Consider the following 19,809-nt stretch of genomic DNA (forward strand, 5'->3'; position numbering starts at 1 on the left):
GTGTAGGAGGGTGTAGAAGATGAAACTTCAAGCAAGACTGTGTATGGTTTCACCTTTGGAGGTGTGATAGATTCAGTTTGGCACCACTGCTATAGCAAGGGCACTTGTAGGAAGCACGTCAAAGCAGAGACAGATATTTCCAGGCTCTCCATTACTGCTGCTACCAGAGCAGAGAGGGTGTGCAGATCTTAGAAAGTGGCTACTAGTGGAATAGAAGAAGAGAAAATTAAGTGCCTTAGGCTTCAACATTGCTTACCATGCGTCTTGGTGTTACAACTGAACATAGATTTTTTCGGAAAATGAGGTGACATGAGGGAGAAACAGTGTCTAACTAAAACATACATGGTGTAACCAAGAAACAAATTCAGGAAAGTGTTCAAGGTCTTTGAGAATCGTGAAACAGACCTAGCAGATTCTTTCTGTATATTTTCTTCTTTTTCTCTGATTCAGAGTTTTGGGGTAGAGAACATTTATTCTTGTATCTTTTTGACTGTTTCTTCTGTGTTGCCCTTCTTTCTTTATCAGCCTGATAAAATTTTGCAGTAAATTCCAAGATCTTTCTGTATCTTTATACAATTTTAGCGTAATTTTCACCACTTGCCTAGGATTCTGTGTGGATATTTCTGCCATTTGCCTCTTCATGCTGAACACATTCAAAGTAGGTGATGTTTTCTTCTGTACCTTAAACCAATTAGCCTGTCTTTGTAACATACCTGAACAACCTGGACTCCACTGTGTTTTTGCATGGATGTCTACATTTCTGCCTAAGTTCTTGGATATGGAGGAGAAAGGACAAACCCTGTGGTTCAGCATAAAATCCAAGCTTTACAATATGTATAAATGTCCTAGCAAATGGTTTTTCTTCAAGAGATGTTTCTGAATAATAAATATTTTCTTGGTTTGACTTGGTTCTACAATCTAGCTTGTTTGCATAAATTCCTGTCCTGTGTTTTCCACTGCAGAGATGTATTTTTAGAAACTATGAGATAGTGGCAGTTCTTTTCCATTTTCCATGTAATCTTCTTTCCAGATATCATTGAACCCTTTTGTTATCTATTCATCACTTTACTCCCTGACTGCTTTAAAACCTAGTGAAGTATTGTCCCGGGTCAACCTCTTCCTTTCTTCACTCCTTTTCTGATTCTTTTCTTTCAACATTCTGTTCTTCTTCCTTTTTTATCCGGTTTTCTCTTAATGGGTATGTCAGTTCTCAATCAGTCCAGAAGAAAAATAAACTTGTCACTTCTCTGGCATGCCTGACTGGGCTCTGTCTGGGCTCTTGTGGCTGTTGGACAAGTTATAAACTCTTCTGAAACCATTTGGATGTTTTCTACTGGAATTAACAATGTCAGTGCCATATGGTTTGAGAAGCCCTGTACAATAAAAATAGCTCCTTTACTAAGAAGTGTGTAGGAGAGACTCCAGTCCTACCTTAACAGCTTGATGTGTTTTTGCTAATGAATGAAGAGCAAATACAATGGCCAAAGCATGTGCTAACTGTAGTAAGTAGGTCCACAGATACAACTGAGGACTACAATAACCCTTCCTTCCCAGATGTGAGTTTTTTTGGGTAGGCTTGGTGATATTGAGAGTCAATCACAGTTTTATTTTCCTTTGAATATTGTAGCCTACCCTTTTTGGACATCTCTTTCCACTTTTGTAAAGACTTGTCCCTAAAAATTCCCACGCAAACCAAAATCCAGATCTCCTTTTCTTCCTGCTCTTTTAGAGAGGTTGCACTGTGTATTAAAGTGTCAGGAACAGGCTTGAATAGATTTAGAAACTCAAGAAGTAGGTTTCTATCACCATGGCCAGCTGAATGTGCACCTTCTGGCTGTCTGCAGGCCAGCCATTCCTATGCCTGCATTATCATCTATAGCTATCAAACTGAATAATGGATGCCAACATGGATAAAGGGGAAGGAAACTGCAAGTGTGCTATGTTTGTACAATGGAACAGGAGCAAAATCTATTTGCCAAGGTCACTGACGAAGTTTATTAGCTCCAAATTTGGTTTGGAGCTTTAGCTGTTTAGTGGCCTTTGCTGGCCTATGGTTAATTGTATACCTCTCTTTGAGGGTCTGTGATTCTTTTCTCTCCCTTTTTCCTCCCTCCTCTCCACAGATTGTTCTGTTTCTTTCCAGCCAGTGCCGCCCTATGAGCATGAGCTCGGAAGTTCCCAGCCATGATTAAGCGCCCTGCTATTGACTGGTTTCAGGAGCGGCCACAGGAGGCCCTGTGCTCTGGCAGCAGGAGGTTCATTGAGGAAGCTGAGGGGGTCGAAGTACAGAGTTTCAAGCTCATCAGTTTCTAAGAAAGCAACGGAGATCATTGAAAGATCAATAACTGAATAAGCTGGAAAAAAACAATGCTCTTTTTACTCCTTCTTGCATATTTATTGCCTTTGGTGTTATTCAAGCTCACCCCTGCTAAAAGCTGAATTTTTATGGTATGCCACGGCCTGCTTCCTTCAGCAGAGTTTAGAGACCTGTCTAGCACAGGCAGAGAAGTGATGGAAAAAGAGACATTTAATTGGTCTTTGCAGAAGACTGTCTTTGCAGAATCCTTCAATTCTAGGTAATTTAGCATCTTACAGATATATTTATTTATATAACTCCTTTCCAATGGAGTTAAATATATTCAGTAGTGCTGTAGCACATGAGGTTGAAATACTGCAGTGCACAGTCCAGGGAAACTAAAGAAGTTATTCTCCCTTTGTTCCTGATTGACATGTTCCTGATAGAGTGTCACTTGTTTGTTTTCAGAATAACAAAACAAAACCCCACATGTGTTAGTGAGCTTCCTTATGGGGAAAAGGAATGTACTCATTCTAAAAATTTTACCAAGCTGCCTCTGTTGTCCCTTCCAGCGTGGGACAACACTATCGTGCTGGCAGTGAGACTGGTGGAGTTATTCACATAGATCTAGAAAAGATTTAATTTCTTTCAGTGACTGCAGTTGCAGTAGTTTCATTGTTATATTTGGGACTGTTTATTTGTATAAGGGATTTTTAATCATATTAGGCCAGGGATTTCAGGAATGCCCAAGGAAGAGCCATTGGTTTTAGTCGAGGGTGGCACCAGGCAAATCTCTGCATTTACAACATTTGTCTTCCGTTCAGACCCATACAAAATACTTGGAGTCGTCGTGAAATTGAGAAGGAAAGGGGAAGGGATGTCTGAGGCTGCTTCCAGGGAACCCCCGGGCGTTTCCCCTCCCCGGGGCCGTGTGGGGAGCCGGGCTGCGGAACACGATCCAGGTTCCCTGGCTGCCGGCCCTGCAGCGCTCCAGCGGCACACGGATGCCTCCTGTAGGACTGCGGGGGAGAGAGAGATGATTGCAAATAAACGAGGCATTTGTATGTTCCATCAGCTCCTTCTGCTTTATTTTAACGTAGACTTACAGTGTCATCAGGATAATTATTTGTTGTTTGATGAGCTGGAAGGGGGGGAGAGGATGTTAATTGCATTAATTTTTAATGTGATACCAACTTCTTATTTGAAAGAAATGGATAGGATTGCACGGAGAAAAGAAGATAGAATTTATTTTGGTTTAAATATATTGCTTTTTCAGAATCTTAACTGAAAGGACTGTATTTTTCTTCTGTGAAAATACATCTGGTCATCAGAATTCAGTCTTTTAATATTATTACATATAAATATATAATTATCATATATAATATATAACAATTAATTAATAATGTATTATATTTAATATATAATATATTGATAAACTCAGGGGTTTTATTTTTAAACACTTTATAAAATAATAAATCACTATGTTCCTCTAGAATTCATTTTTTTAGGTACTTAGGAAATATTTCACTGATCTTGGCAACTGTTGATGAGTTTCTTTTTTCACATTGGTGTTAACTGCTCCTGGTAAATACCTTTCCTGTTTGATTCCCAGCAAGTGAAATAAATGTCGACTCACTAAATAACGTGACACTTTATTGAAAGCGAGTTAAGGTTTCTGTGCCATCAATATGTGTAAAGCAGTACTGGGTGCCTGAATCATGTCTGCATGTGCAACCTATGAGAAGACCAACAGACAAGACAGCAGAATTAAAAAAATATTAGGATGAGGCAAGGGAAAGATTAGAAAGTGATGGGAAAAGGGAACTCAGAACAGAGACATCGTAATAACAGAGAAACTATGACAATATTACAGATGGGGAGAGACGGGGAACTAAGCCGTGAGAGACAGGAAAAAAAGCAAAACTGAAGCAGAACAGTAGGAGAGGTGTACAGCAGGGAGTCTGGGGAGGAGTAAAAGGAAGGTGAAGGGAGAAGGACCACAGAAAAACAGTTAGTAAAGAGAGGGGCAACAGGACAGCTGCAGAGATATATTAGAATATCAAAAGAATGAGAGAGGGTGGAAAAAGACCACCCTGAAGAAGAGAGAATCTTACCTGAAGTCTACCATCCCCTCTCCATCAAAGATTTATTGGAGGTGGTCTCCTCTCCTCTCTAGTGCTGGTGTGTTAATATGTCATTTTGCTTGCTTCTTTTTAGATACTTCAGGAAAGCCTTTGTTCTTAGTAGAGAAATCTTGTTAGCTAGGGTTCACGTATGCCTGGGCTTCTGTAACATACTGTATGATTGATCAGCAGGGTGAGGTCTATTACTGACTATTCTGGCATCATTGACACTTAGCTCCTAATTGTCCTTTTTCACAGTTTCAAAAAATAGAGCAATAGTAATTGATAGGGGACTTTTTGTTTATTGATGTTTAACAATATTACAGATTGTTTTTAATTAAGGTACCTTGAAGTTAAGCTAATGATTTTTTTTCCCTTAAGAGTTCAATACAAATATGATATCATATTTAAATTGCTTTGACAAAAACTGGAAAATTTCTGGGTTTAAATGATGAGAGAAAACCATAAAAAACTCACAGTGATTGTGGGAGTTGAGAAGGAAGTTTTTGGGTTTTAAGTTTTATTTTTTTCTCTATCTCTTTATCTTCAAACCTATTACTTTTCTGGAAGATACAGTTTATCCAGGAAAAGAAGTGGGGTAGATTGAGCTCAGCAGGGAGATGGTGAACTGCAGTGTCAGTATGCTTTATGAAGGGTGTTGTGAGCATCCCTTTTGCTCTGTGTGAAAGTATCTGAACAGGAAGAACAAGTGATCCTCCCTAATTATGGTGCCTGTTGAAAGTAGGCATTGTGAGATCCTTTTCACCTGGAGGGACATTGGTCAATGTGTGGGTTAAGGAAAAGAAACAATGAGTTCAGAGGTATTTGAAAGGAAAGAGAGAGTATCAGAAATTTAATCAATTCTGATGTCTTTGATTTCTTGGGAGAGAGGAAAAGAGCCCTCTTCTGTTTCAGTACTCAAATTGCTGAACCTAATTTTAAAAGAGCACAAGAAAAGAACAGGGTGTAGCAGTTTTGAAATCCGTGTACTGAGCTTAATAAATCTACAAAAATGCCTTTATACCTCATTTGATATACAATGTGATCTACAGTATTTTAAAATAATCTGTGTCCAAATTCAACATGACAGGCAACCTCCTTTTCTTGCTTTCATCTGGTTTCACATATCAGCACTGAGTCCAGAATAAAAGAATTAGGATTGTTTAATCCACCTCTGAAAATAACAGCCATGTACATCTCCTCTGACTATTTTACTGTTGCTGTGTTTTATGCTGCCTCTCTGCTGCTCAGCACCAAACAGCACACACTGTTAAGTATACCAAGAATAAATTAATTATCCTCTTAGTTTATCATATTCCAAAATACTTTACAACATGTGGTGCAGCAAGGAAACAGCCTGGAGTAATATTTTTGCCTTCTCCCCTTGCCTCAAATCCCCCCTGCCCACCCACCCACATCCCTTACCTTTTCTTCTGGCTTGGCTTTTTTTCTCAGCTTTGATAACTGCCCATGAGATGTGTTCATTTTCAGTGACGTTGGTCTTTTTTGCTCTTTGCTTGGCATGTTTCAGCTAGCTCAACTTAACCGCAAAGACTTAAGATTTATATATATGATAGTGATGACTATTATACGTCCTGAGAAAAGATATAGGGAGGATGCAGGCAAAATTCCTATTTAAACTACTCATAACTTGCCTTGGGTTTTTTTTTGCATGCTTAGAGTCAGTCAGCCAAGGCCTAGAGTAGAAAGATTGTATAAGGCTGAACAAACTTCACCCGTTATATTTTCTTTCAGAGTGTACATAGATTTAATGCTCAGTTGTCTTTTGGACTAATGAATGGTTTTGATTTGTACCAGTCTTCATCACTGGCTTCAAGGTACTTCATGTTTTCTAGAGAACTGGAGTTAAATCAGATTTTGTTACTGTATCAACTCTTTTTTGTTTGCTTTTTTTTTTGATAAAGAAAACTAAGTTAACAATAATAATTTCCTTTGCCTACAACCCTGAATGGATATATATTGAAAAGTACAATGTAGTATTAAAAAAAAAATCCTGGAGATAAATGAATGGCAGAATAAATAATTTATGCTAATGAAATTACTGCAATTAGTAGTTCCACAATGACCCTTTTAAAAGCCACAGCTGTTAATGTCAGGAAGTGCTGTCACCGCTGACCTTATCATAAGAGAAAGTGACAAATTGAAAATGCAGGGAAGACCAATCCTCAAAGAGGTCTGTTCGGGAACGATTAGTGTTTTCTGAAAACCAGTGTGAATTACAACCAGCTGCTCTCTGGCTCAGCGTGTCTCCCATGCTGTGCCATTTTGTTAAGCTCGATAACAATAGTTATTTTGCCCCATTGAGACAAGTTGTCTCGGGCCACTTCCAGCTCTACCGGAACCCACTTCGTCCCTCACTGATTTACAAATGAGACTGTTGTTAGAGGGCTTTTCAGGGCTGCTGAGTAGAGACCTCTCATAAGGATCATGTGTAAGGAGGTTGTCTTTCACTGGGAAGAGCTGTACTGCAGGGTGCATATATGTCACAAACAATGAAAAAAAGGAGAAAAAGGCTGAAACACATTTCAGTTGGAAGCTAAACACTCCTCAAATCTGCATAAAGTATCTATTCCTGCTGACTACCCTTGCTTTTACAAACAATTTTTTAAAGATGAATTTATGCTACTTTGCTTCAACTAATGATATTCTGATTTTTTTGTTTGTAAAGCAATTTATTTGTTTTCCCTAAATGCAAATCATTCTTTATTTATTTCTTGGTTTAATTTCTGTTTTTGTAATCATAGGTGAAATAAGTATTCTTCTAAACTAGCTCTTAAAAGTCACAAGAAAATAATGAGTTTTCTTACTGAGAAAAATGGCAAGTCTTTCTGCATCAACCTGACCGTAATATTAATGATGTAGGCTTAAAACATCTAACTGCATCAACAGCCACTCGTGAGCAATTTTCCCAAAGTTCCCTAAGCATTATTGACAATGCTTTGGTAAATTATGTGTGACTTTCCTAAGAGTTGGTGTAGCTCATTTAATTCATATTAATTGATTTTTAGGCTTCCCTTGATTAATTGAACTGTGTTCATCTTGTACAGAATGCAATAAATAATCATTAAAATGAGGGAGATGTGACTCCACAAATTATAAAGTTTAAGTATGCTGGAAGTCATAGAGGACAAAATGAAAGTTAGTTACAGTGGTGGAGTTAAATGGGTTTTCTAAGTATTTCCCTGTTAATTTTGCATACAGTACTCTTGCTAAGACATGTATATGCATATATTGTGGTAATATACATGATATATTGTAGTAATATATATGATTAAGGTCCTTTAAAACAAAAAAAAAATTAATGTTGGGGCTTTCTTATTTCATGTTTATTCTGGGGAAGTATACTCTAATTCAAAGGAGTGTAGTGGTATCTTGTCTTTTCTAGTTCAGTTCAAAAAATTTAGAAGAAGGACCTTTGAACTATAATCCTAGAACTACCTCTGTTCTTGCTGTCAGAGGTAAATAAAGACAGACATTTTATGTCTGCATTTTGCTCAGAAATACATGCCTAAATGACCATCTGGAGCTGTTTTAAATGTGTCTAGCCTGTTTTGATTTTCACAGTGTGTCAGAAGAAACTTCCAGTCTCACAGCTGCATTTTGGTCCCTGTGATGAGAGAGAAACTCCATGTGGTGCTGTGTGGCACCCAGCACAGCCCCCCAAGGCCACAGTAATGCTCTGGGGTCCTTTCTGCAGCGTGCTGAGATAAGCTTGAAACTGTAGTTATATTTGGTGGTTGGATGCCTGTCTGGCATGTGGGGAAGTGTCAACTGTCACAGCTCAGAGTGAATCTGAACTCCATTAAGTTATAACTACTTTTCTGGTCAAGTACCCCTTGAAACTGAGAGGTCACTTCAGCACAGAAATGTTGCTGATTTTCTGGCATTCAGAAGCACTCCACAGTGGTCTAAATCCTGCCCTCAAACAGTTTGTTAGTTTATCACTGACTTTGACAAGCACAGATAAGCAGGGACTTGTACAACTTCAAAAATCGAAATCATGGTGTCCAGTTCTGTTCAATCTGAAGTTAATGGCAAAAATACAGTTCACTCCAAAGAGGAATTTGATGATATATGAAGTATGTGGGAACCAGTGTGATTACAGCAACCACTCTATTGTGTTTCTTTAACCTATTTATTTTCTCTTAGACAGGATTTCCAGAGGTGAAATAGAAAATTCATGGGTTATTGTATCTGCATATAGCAGTATAGTGACTGACTTAATCTTTGGTTTTAGCTTTTAGAAGTATATATCAAAAAATACATAAGTATGTTGAAGCACTGAGCTTCTGTGGTGATGGGAAAGGTTCTTCACCCAGAGGGTGGTCAGGCACTGGAACAGGCTACCCAGGTAAATGGTCGTGGGCCCCAAGCCTCACACAGCTCAAGAGGCATTTGGACAATGCCCTCAGACACACGGGGGGATTGTTGGGGTGTCCTGCACAGGTCGGGGAATTGGACTCAGTGATCCTGATGGTCCCCTTCCAACTCAGCACATGTTGTGATTCTGTGAAGACTTAATGAATGTCAGTGCAAAATTAATTAATTTGGATGCAAAATGGTTGAAGAAGGCTTATTTTGCTGTAATGTTTTTTACATGCTGACAGCATTATGTTTAGGGTAAACTGAAGAAGAGTTTTGTGAAAAAGCCATCCTTAGAAACTTATATGGATATACTTAACCTATATAGATACACTGAATTTTGGAAATATTTCTTTGCTTCTGTGTTTACATTTGTTCTTGTTCCTTGGATATGTGCAGCCACTCATCCAAGACTCCATTATGCCCACACCAGTGTGAATGCATTGAGTGCCAAATACAGTCATAGCAAGAGGCAATACAATTACACTGCTCCGAATAGTTTTCTGGAGCGAATCATGCTTGATAAGATCCTCCTGGAGAAGAAAAGCAAGATGTCACGACACATGGAGCACTTGGTAAAGGGCACACAGAAGCTTTCAGAATTAGGAAGGCAAAAGGATGCGAAAGGAAGGCAGCAGCTTTCCAGGTAAACTGTGAAAGTCGCAACCTTTTCTTTCATTCTTTATAAATAATCATAGTTTTATTGCAAATAAAGCAAAGTTGTCACACCACCTTTTCATTAAAATGATTAGATATAGGGTGACATTTTTGTGTTTCATTGAAACTACCTGATTTTTGAAACTGGGCTTGATGGTTTTTTTCTGTGCAGAGGAGCTCTTTGAGGTGTTTAGCTGTCTCTGGAAAGAGGGTACCATCCATTTAAGCAAGGACAAAGTCTGGAGGGAGGTGTAGTATAGTGGGGCTACACTAAAAGGGTGGGAGGAGAAGCAAGTGCCACAGTAAAAGTTAAGCCCATGGAGAGAGAAGATGGAGTTCTGTTTGTGGGGGGTTTGTGCATGGCCAGTGACAAACTGAGGGGTAATGAAAGCAGGAGGAACAAGTACGAAGCCTCTCCCTCAGCTGTTTTCACGTCCTTGTAAGGCTAGTGCCACTTAGTCCCCAGTTAGTGCTTCTGCTTACAGTTCATTTGTGGTTGGTCAGTCCACAAAGACAGAAGGGAGGGGAAACTGCTTGGAAGCCTTTCCCCCCACCCACCCACTCACATGTTCATAACCCCTTTTGCCAATGCTGAAGATAAGCAATAATCCAGTGATTTTGTAATTAAAAATAAAAAATCTGTGTGTTTCTGTGCAAATGAAATTCTCATTTTCAGTCTTTGCATAACATTGCATCTTGATGCTACTGCATGAGGTTAATAATTGGAGCTGGCTGGCTTATTCCCACTCTGTCAACTGAAGACCTGCAAAAAAATAGTCAACAGAAAAGAGTGGCTGGGTTTTTAAAGTCTGTTTTTAATAAGGGTGTCCCGTGATAGTAAATTATTAAAATACTCTTTTTCTCTGATTTCTAATTTGATGATGACCAAATGGCAATTTGACAATTTCAAGTGCTGCATGCTATGCTGGTTGACAGACCCAGAGCACTTGAACAGTCAGCCTAGCCTTTTTCACCCTGCACTGAGGAGCTCTACACAAGAATATAAAATGCAGCACTGTTTAGTATTTTTCATAAAGAAAAATACATAAAGTCAGCTCAAATAAATTGATAAATGAAATGAGTGGAGAGATTTGAGATCTGTTACAACTCAGTATTACGACTTTGTCTTCTCATTTCAAAATGGTCAAATTTTGAAAAGGGTAATTTTGAAGGTTTCGTAGGATTTCAGGAGGCCACCAAATCAGAAGAGCCTGCAAGACCTTCCACATTATTGAAGTGTAAGCCCTCTAACATCCCACTTTCACTTTGTCTTTATCTCTATCCAGATCAGGTTAATAAAACCCCTTTGGTTAAAATATAGGCTGTTATCGTAAATAACTGCCAGATAAAATGCTTGGAGAGATAGCAGAAAAACAAAAAACAAGCCAAACCTACAGTTAATTGAAACAATTCTTTTATATGTGAAAAGATATAGTCAGTGGATATTTTGGTACGGGTTTCTCAACTGGCAGGCAATAAATTGCTATTTCAGCAGACTAACAGGTAGTCTTTGTTCATTAGTCTCTGAGTTTGTCTTAACCTTTCAGCAAACCTCTGCTGGAATTATCTGCCCAGAGTGAATACTAAGCATTTTCGATAATGTCCTTCTGCCTTTACATTGGTGCCTTTGCGAGGTGCTGCAGCTGCGCCTTTTTTGCACCGTTGAGATACCCGGTTACAACCACAACCTGACCAGCAGGACAGACATCTAAGCACCTCAGGGGAGCTATGGGGTCCCTGATGGGAGCAGTTAGGCTGTCATTATTAAATTTTTTATGTCAATAAAATTCTGTCAGGTACAAATGGAAACTAAAAAATGAAAAGACAACACTTTTGATAGAGACCCAGAAAACATGGATTTTGTTTTGAGTTCAGTTTTTGGGTCTCAGCACCATGGCTAATGACTTGAATAATGCATTACCTTTAGCCCTCTCAATCCAAGCTTCCTTCTCAAGAGGCAGAACTGCAACTGTAAAATCAAGATACTGAAGCTTTGATTGCTAAGATAGGGTTTCAGACTGGGAAAGTGAGCCAAGAAAAGGCCATTGCAGATGCAGAGGAGCTAAAGGTCAGTCTAATTCCCCTATTTACTGGTGTTGAACTATATTTAGCACAAAATAAACCTTTTTAGGGGAACAGTTTTGAACAACTTCCTCTCCAGGGAGCATAAAGTCTAAAGAATTACTATACCTACACATGTAACAGCATTTCACACCGTGATTACCACTTGACCTTTCTTTACATTATGCCTTTTCCCAACCTTTTAGCTGTTTTAATGAGATGAAAGAACAATAAATACTGAGCTCATTCAAGCATTTAATGGATGTGGATCTTGAGAATCAGACCTATTTGTAATACAGTAAAGGTCAAAGAGTCATCTCTTAGCACTTCAGATTTCTAAAGGCTTTGAGGCTCCAGGTAAATTGAACAACTCAATTGATACAGAAGTTCATTCCAGCATCTCGCAATATTGCAAGGTGCAAACCTTGAATCTTAAGATTATGATAGCTTTCCTATTAATATATGTCATCAGTGTTGAATCTCCTTTTTGCTCTCAGTTCAGCCTTTTTGCTCCAGTTCAGTTATCAACAGCCGTGTTGGAAACACAGAGATTTACAGGGGTTAGTCTTCACCACAGAATGAATAGAAATTTCATCTGGACTCTAAAATTTCCACCTACTGTTACAAGCATGGTTTTGAAATAAAACACCATATGGAATGATATAAACTGAAGTTCCTCTACCTTTAAAGTTTGAAGGGCTCATTCAACTCTGGCATTTTGCTACAAAATCTAATGTACATAGTGTCATTTATCAATACTGCAGAGAGAAGTTCTAATTGACTCGTAATAGTTTTTAATGCCTGATTTGGAGCTGTGGAAACTTCAAGTTGCCAAGAATTTTGTAAACAGTTTCCAGATACTGACCAGGAGGGAAGACTATATTGTCTGGCAGTCAAAATAGTCTCTCATTTTCTTCTCTTTTGTTTCTTAAATACTTATTGTTAGGTGACGCTTAATACCTTTCTAATGACCTTGTGTCTGATCCTAATTTTATTGAGGGAAAAGTGATTTTTGCTACTGACATAAATGAAGAGACGATCAGGACCTTTTTATTTCTCTGGATTATACTAATTATGGAATTCATCCTTTTGCTGATCCATATCGTACGTAGGACTTAAAAATTGTCATGAAGTTTAAAGTCCAAATAGTGCAAATAGTTAAACTTGCACAAAGGGGATCCAACAGCTCTACATCCTACCATCTGCTTTTCAGTGATGCTTTTCCTGTAATGGTTCCATATGCTTCTGATGGATTTGGATGATCAAAATATACCCTTACCACAACTAGTTACTTCATTAAGCAGCTAGGTTGAACACATAGAGTGATTATTGTGAGATAATCACATCTTTGGGCCACTTTGTTCCTGGGATGAAGTTCAGCACCTGACACTATTAATTACTGTACTCCACTGTCCATTGCTTTATTGCACTTCTGAAATGTTTTCACTGGAAATTAAAGTGTCATTTTGCACTACAATAATCTAAAACTCTTTCATAAGGCTGACAATAGTTTCTAAATACTAATCTTCTATAATATTTTGTTACAAAAAGAAAGAAAGCCCAGCAAATGAGAAGACATCTTCCAACTAAGTAATTTGTAAAGACTCTTCATAATTGATAAAAATGTGTCACACTTTAAAATTATTTTTGCTTTCCTGTTCTATAGATTTCAAACTGGAATTTACAAGAGTTTTTTGAGTTTTACAACATTAAGCAAATAAATGCCTTGAAGGTATTGACTTGGAATGAAGTATTACTTAAGAATGGAAGTTAGTGTAGATCAGACTCATAGGAAAAGTGAGATCATTCTGGATTCCCCACAAGTGTGGCAGAGTTACATACCTGTATAGCAATAAACAAGGGTCTTACCATAAACATGATGTTGGTTAGGTTTTAAAATAGCCAGCAGTAACACTACTGTCATTTTACCAGCCATTTGTGTGCTCTGAATGTTGCCAGAGTAGTTTACAGATGAAGGTGCATATGCCATTGCCTTTTAGAATAGGACCTATTCCTTTAAAGGAAGAAAACAAGCAAAGCAGGTATATGTGATAGTGACACTAGTCGAGGATTAGGAAGAAAGATGGATTGAGCTTTTTTTTTTATTTACCTCTCTCAGCTGAAGTGCATTCTTTATTTGCTTGGTATATTTAAGCCACTCTACTCATGGTCTGACTGCAAAGGGCACATTGTTTTCTAACAATTTAGCCATCATTCAAAAGCTCTATACTGTAGCAGTATTGATATGAAGAGAACTAAACTTCTGGAAACAGAGATGACAAACTCCTTCCTCTCTTTTTGAGGGGTAGTAGATTTGAGAAATACTGTCCTAAAGCTTATCTGCAACCTGTTCTGTTTAATTTTTCTTCCCGTAAAAAACAATTATCTTGTCGCATATTTTCTTTGGGCATCAGCAAGCAAAGCATAACTAGGCATTAGGAAAAAGAGAGACAGAAATATAATCAACTTGTGTGACTTATGTTAGATGTTTATTTAAAAAAAAAAAAACATGGCACATTAGAAGCACTATGTAGTGTCAATTTAATATAAAAAAATATGTTGTGGCTAAGATGCAAACCAAGATACATTGGTAATTACATCCTAAAAATTACATCACAAGAGATGGAGGAAATATTTAACTTGATTAGTAACTTGTCATTTATAATGTAATGCATATTGATTTTTAATCTTTGTTATTTCCATAGACAGTGTCTCTGTGTGTCCTGTCTAATAAATGTGTACATGGAAAATGCCTGCAACAATTGTAGAAACACGTTTTGTAGGGATTTTAACTTCTTACAGAGGCTTCTAACTGCCAATGTATAGTGCTTGATCCAAAGATTAACATCTTCATCGGTGTAATATCCTCTTTCTCTGTAATTAGACTTTGTTTAAGCAAGACGTGACAGGAAATGAGCCTGTGAGATGAGCATGAGGTACTAGGATAAGAATCAAGCAAATATAACTGACTTCAGCTCCAGGCAATGTATCTTTAAAAATGAATATGATAATCTTCTGAATACATAATTGCCAATGATACAGAACACCCTCCAGAGTTACTCTCTGAGATAAATTTGTACCAATGAAATCATAATCCGCTTTTAAACAGATAATTAATTATTTCAAAAAGTTGGGGAGACACTCAGGTTTCACTTAAATCTAAAGATAACTGATATAAAGTCACTGATCTAAGCCACTGTTAAGTCAAAATAAGTGTTTTGATAAAGCTTTTTCAACGGGTGTCTGTTTACTTTCCAAACCTGAAATTAAGGAAGTACAGTGTTTTCATATAGGATATTTTCTTTTCTCCCATTCTCTCCCTTGTTGAGGCCTATGGTTTCAGACTTGAAACTGAGGAATTAAAAGAAAGAGGCAAATTTGGCAAAAGATGGAGGATGGTTTGACAAATTTGATATATTTGCCTATACCCAGAAACTGTTTTAGGGAAAGCTCCAGTGCATCATTGAACTGGAATTCAATTGAACTGAATTGGCTCCTGGGTATTTCCTCTGATTTTCTAAAGGCAAATCACCTTTAAAGGGGAAAAATGGAGAAGCAAGGAAAAAAGTTCATGGCTCCCAAAAATCTTAGTAAAAATCTTCACTCTCTTTCTGCCATATGTTTCTTGTTTACTTCCAGCTTTGGCTTTAGGACATAGATCATGAAACACTTGCAGCTTACCTACTGCAGTGGCATAGGTTACGGAGTCTCCCCTCTACAGACTGACCTAATATTCCCCAGCTTTTTTGTACAGATACCCTACCTTGTCTCCTATCCTGCATTACTAAATAACATCCCATTCCTCAGGCATATCAGTCACACCACTGACCTTGGTGTCATCTGCAAATTTGCTGAGATTGCAATCAATCCCACCATCTGTCACTGATGAAGATATGAAACCCCTAAAGGACACCACTTGTCCAGACATTGAGCCCATTGACCACAACTCTCTGGATGTGACCACCCAGCCAATTCCTTAACCGCTGGACAGTCCAATCGTCAAACCCATATCTCTCCATATTAGAGAGAAGAATGTGGGGAACTGAATCCAAGGCCTTACAAAAGTCCAGATAGACAACATCCACAGCTCTTCCTTTGTCCACTGATGTAGTCACTCCTTCACAGAAGGCCACTAATTTGGTTAGGCAAGACTTGCCCTTGGTGAAGCCATGCTGGCTGTCTGGAATCACCTCCCTGTCCTCCACATGCCTTAGGATAACTTCTAGAAGGATCTGAGCATATTCCTCAGAATTGTCTGAAAGTCATCAAGGAGCATTACTTGAAGGATCCAGATTTCAACCCAAATTATGTTCGTACAAAATCCTTTGCAGCAGCTGGTCTCTGTGCCAGGGTCATCAATATAGTAAAATTCAGTGAGGTATATATATATCAGTTCCTCTCTTGAACTGGCCTTGATGGAGGAAGTTTTGTTATTGAATTTTTTTATCATTTTAGTAAGCTCAGCTTAGTGTTCTGAGGAGCATGTAACAACAACCACAGATAAAGTGGGAAGTATTCAGTGCTTAACAGTATGTACACATGTATTTATTTTTAGTAGAAAGTGGGAAAAAAGATATAGCTGTCTAGGGCTTTTCAATTGTCATCATGATGCAACAGTTGGGAAATATTCTCCAGATGTACATGTTTCACTTGAAACATCCATCTGAGTCTGGCTGTCTGGAGTGTAAGACAGAGCTTATCATTTGCGATTCCCTTGAGCACCTGGCAGCAGAATTTCTGCATTCATCCTAGTATTATAGCATGCTATCATTTAATTACAAAATAGTAAAAAACTTATCAATTTTATTTGAAATCTACTCAAGTTTAATGACTGATTATCACCTGTATTCTAAAACCATGAAAGTGATACGTAAATTAATTTTAGTTGGAGAGTAGACCCACTAAGGGTGCATTCAGTTCTGCTTAAGATATTCTTCTATAAACTATAATAAAATCTGCTGTAGTCTTAAAGTCAATAAAAAATCTCTGTGTGTCCCACTACTGCTTAGACAGAGGAGTCTAAAGCAAATATATGTAAAGAAAGATTACTAGGATTATAGGAAAGTCTTTCATCAGACTGATAATTTTTATAATAAAGTGAGACAATTTCTTGTCTAATGTACCTGTGTTGTATGTCTTTTTCAAGGTGTATCATGAGGCAGAAACAAAATGTTGTGCGCTGGCTCAGGCTCACACTGAATTAGCAGCAGCTACAGAAAAACTGGAAGCCATCAGGAAAAAGCTTCTTGTAAGTACTGCTTGATTAATAAGTCTCCTTCTCTAACATCTTGAGCACACCTAATTTCATTAGTTTTATTTATTTATTTATTTATTTGTGTTAATGTATTTTAATTTTATTGATTTTATTACCTTATAGTTAAAACATTAAAGATGTGCTCTCATTATGATTATCACTATTTTCCCCCAAATGTACTGAAGAACATTCCATGGTTTGGGTAGTAGCACATGAACTGTTTATCCAAAATGATTGAATTTCCTCAAAGCCACCTAGGCACACTATAACCAATAGATTAGTAAGCTGAAATGATAGTTAATATAAGCAACTGGCTGTTCCTTTTTCCAAGGAATAAATATCAAGTGTTTATATGAGTAATGGCCTACTGGAGTATAAGAATAACTTCCAGAAATGGCTTTAGAAGTTCGTGCTTATTTGTGTTAATGTTTGTCATTAAACAACATCAAATCTCCTTTGATTTTTTGAAAGGCCCACAAATGCATATACACATGGGTGCACACATGCACACGGAATTGGAAACTTTGGTTAGTCTTTTACCGACAAGTGTCTTGTGAGTTGATTATTGAATTGAAGACCACACTTGCCACCAAGTAGCTATTGAACTTTTGAGAGAGTTTATTTGTTGTTTAAGTATTCATTTAATGGAGTAACCACAACACAAAGCACTCTTGATACAAAGACATCTCATGGTATCTTGGGAGACTGTGGGTGGAAGGAGTTTCTGCTGCAAGCTAATTACTGTTACTTAGCAAAAAAAGCTTCAAATGGTTCAAAAGTTATGACATTATTTAGTTTTTAAAGACTTTGACTTGGCTTAAGACTTTTTTTGTTGGTAATATTATATCTGAAATCTCACAATTTAAGACATCAAGCAATAAACAAAGGCTGAACAAATCTGTAGTGTGGGGATTATTCTTACTGCTTTCTCTTGAATTAACAATTTAAAAGAATGACTGAGATTCACTTCTTTGGAAACTCTTGGAAGCCTGTGAGTTATGGTTATTTGAGAATTTCATTCTTTATTTAAGCAATTTCCTGGTTTTTCTCCTGCTGTTGTAGTATCCATTTTTTTCTTGTTCTGATGGGTTACTGATGCAGTTTTAATGAGTAAACAAAGATGGCTTTTACCATTTCACTTCCTCTTCTGACCCCTCTGACCTCCATCCCAAAAATCCCATCATCACCTATAGCAGATATTTGGCTACCATATGAAACAGCCTTAGCTGTGTGACTTTGGAGTTGCCCATTCAGGTCAAAATGCATCTGCCCTAAGGAAGCTTGTATCTATGCTAAAAGACAGCTTTACAGAAGAATCATGGTTTTTGTTTTTTTATTTCACAAATCTCTACAGATGTATGTTTATTAAGTCCAAACACTTACTTTTAGACAAAAATAGCCTTTTAGTGGTGTTTTGGGGAGATTTTTTTTTTTTGCTTATTTTCAATTCACAGCAGTCACCCCTGAAACTTATGGAATGTTTTATTCTTTTAATGTGTTCCTATGAGAAGAGCACTAATACATCTCTCTTCTTTGACTGACAGTATTTCAAAGAAGCCTTTCCTGGTTTAGTTGATCTTACAGTTCAGTCAGCCTCTAACTTTGAATCATCTTGTGTTTTTATATTTATTTACTTCCCCTTTCCTCTCCTCATGAATTTTCCTGAAGGTTGTTAGTAGCGATTTTTCTCTCCGCTATGCCTAGTTCCTAGTAGGAAGAATTCTGCACCACAGACAAAGCTGCAATTCCTTTGCAGTAATCTGTTTCCTGTGTTAGGCCAACAGTAGTCATGCTGTCATTTAATACGAATATTTTTCCTAATCACTGCATGTTCAACCAGGATTCTGTTTACATGGTGGGAGGATCCAATTAAAAATATTATTTTTATAACTGATTCATACCCTAACTGATCCACCTGATGAACTTTTAAAAGCAACTGTAGCTGTAATTTTCAATTCTCCAGTAGATATTACTCATAACAATAATAAGCTCCAGAGCTATGAGCTCATATTGTTGAATGAATAACTCTATAGTTGGTCAAATTCACTGGTAGTGATAAATGCAAAATAATATATATTTGAAATTTTTATGACTACTTCTTGATTGCTGTTCATTCATTAGTGGCTTAGAGAAGATGTGGAACTGATCGTGAAGAATTCAAAGAAAACTTTGAAGTTAGGCCAGTATTGAGCTGAGAGTACCTTCTAGCCTATACCATCTTGTGATTCCAAAAATAAAACAGAAATTTAGTTTGTCAAGTAATATTTTGCAAGAAGATGAACTTCAGAAGAAGAATAAAAAGGAAATACTTGTCTGTGCAGTGTGTATATTATGTATGCTAAAATGTATTTGTGATCCCGAAGAAAGCAAGTGGTAAGAGAGTGTTATATAGTAAAAACTCCTGCATACATGCCATTCAGGAAAACTTGCTTTTGACTTGTTTTTTGTAACTGAGTTGTGACTTCGTCCAGAATTTTGAAGATGCCAAGAAGAGATTCAGTTTTTATATATGAAAACCCTTATGCACTTACATAATTTTGTCTTAATCCACCATTTCCTTACTGAAGAGTATTGACAAAATTATTTTTTTTAAGGCAAATTATTCCTCTTGGTCATTTCTATATTTGCTTCTTGGGGCCCACATATTGCATGTTATCTTTCAGGAAGAATGTACAGTCACCATTTTTAAGTATTCTACTATACAGTCTCCAATTATTTCACTTTGAAAGCCTCAGTTACAGTGCAATTCTTTGCATAGGCCAATGCAAAATATTGTTCATTCAAGTGTCTTGCAAGTTCCAGCTAGGAATAGGATGCTCATCTAATGTGTCATGTTTTTTTCCATTTGTGAGATGATTGAAGTTACTAATTTCCACAAACTGCTTAGCTATACATATGCTATATCCAAACAGGATATGCTGGGCATAAGCTTACATACACTTGGACTAACAGTGATTTATATATTTATTGTACTTACGGAATGGAAACCATGTAATTCCTTGTTAGCTGAGAGAATTTAAAATGTTATTTAAAGA

At 37.4% G+C, this 19,809-nt stretch overlaps 1 pseudogene; it reads left to right on the plus strand.

The window, feature by feature from the left end:
- Positions 1–19,809, plus strand: part of LOC113968248 — a 51,964-nt pseudogene that overhangs the window by 21,271 nt on the left and 10,884 nt on the right.

This window comes from Neopelma chrysocephalum, unplaced genomic scaffold (assembly GCF_003984885.1).
Source record: "Neopelma chrysocephalum unplaced genomic scaffold, ASM398488v2 Primary Assembly neopelma1_67, whole genome shotgun sequence".
NCBI classification, from domain to species: domain Eukaryota; kingdom Metazoa; phylum Chordata; class Aves; order Passeriformes; family Pipridae; genus Neopelma; species Neopelma chrysocephalum.